Here is a 1,173-nt window from a genome sequence, read left to right as displayed (position 1 = left end):
CATTAAGTCTCGAAAGAAAATATTGTCTGCCATTGGAGTTTAAAAATATTTTGCAGCTGACTACTGTTCAGACCAAAACTTCCTTTCTACTCCAACCTGCCAATAAAAATCCTCAGTCCCCTCACAGGGGCTTATTTTCACTTCTCACCAAGAAAGCCTTAGAAGTGACTGCAGTGGCCAGGCCCTGCTCAGCTGTTTCTTCCAGTTCTCTCCAAGACAAAGCAAAGCTCTAGCTCCTTGACCAGGGAGACTTTATTTACGGCCTCCTTTCCACGGCAACTTCTATTAAATAGAAAAACCACAAAATCGGGGTCATCGAGATAGCAGTCTCTAAGAGGCTCTCTAAGAGACCAGAGAGGAGCCATCTTTGAATGAGTGGTTTTATGGGCTTTAATCTGTGTGCTAGTTCGTAAACATACTTGGGCTTAGGAGAGAATGCCAATTATGCATGACTTTTATTATTTTTAAATAATATTTTTAAAAGTACATATATATAGTGCTCGCTTCGGCAGCACATATACTAAAATTGGAACGATACAGAGAAGATTAGCATGGCCCCTGCGCAAGGATGACACGCAAATTCGTGAAGCGTTCCATATTTTTAAAAAAAAAAAAAAAAGTACATGTATATATGATATTATAGCCAATTGTGTAGCAGAAAGACAGCATTCTGACCTAGTGCTTATGAGACATATAGCATTTGGAAAGAAGCTATGAGGAAAATATAGTTTGGACCACTCAGGTGAGAAACTAATTGTAATAAGAAGACTCTCTTTGGCTTAATGAGGTTGATATCTTCTTAAGGAAAAAAATATCAGTGACCAACAGCTGACCCTCTGGTTCCTGCCGGAAATTTGTTAAGTGGCTACTAGGGAAAAAGTCACCAGACAGTAAGGACAGAAGGGGCCCAGCTAGCTGGACTTCGATTTGTAAAGAAATGTATTTTATGTAACTGACTTTTTAAAGATGTGACTATAAATGTTAAATCATAGGTAGGAATAGATAATAGCTTTACTGTGACTTATTTTTCTAAAATCTCACCTATTCATTATATTAGCTTATTGGTGTATACATAATACATATTATGTTATTGGTTTGTAGTGTAATGGATATATGAAATATTTAAGGGAACCAGCTGTTTGTTTACAAATAAATTGCTTAACTTGCATGCAG

The 1,173-nt window shown here is 37.1% G+C and overlaps 1 non-coding gene across 1 annotated transcript; it reads left to right on the top strand.

Moving 5' to 3' along the window:
* Positions 1 to 496: 496 nt before the first annotated feature.
* Positions 497 to 603, top strand: LOC122687174. The gene has a single exon (XR_006339067.1). It is a non-coding gene; the product is annotated as a U6 spliceosomal RNA (small nuclear RNA).
* The last annotated feature ends 570 nt before the right edge of the window (positions 604 to 1,173 follow it).

Source organism: Cervus elaphus, chromosome 30 (genome assembly GCF_910594005.1).
Source record: "Cervus elaphus chromosome 30, mCerEla1.1, whole genome shotgun sequence".
In the NCBI taxonomy this organism is placed as follows: Eukaryota; Metazoa; Chordata; class Mammalia; order Artiodactyla; family Cervidae; genus Cervus; species Cervus elaphus.
This window is presented reverse-complemented; position numbering and strand designations above follow the sequence as displayed.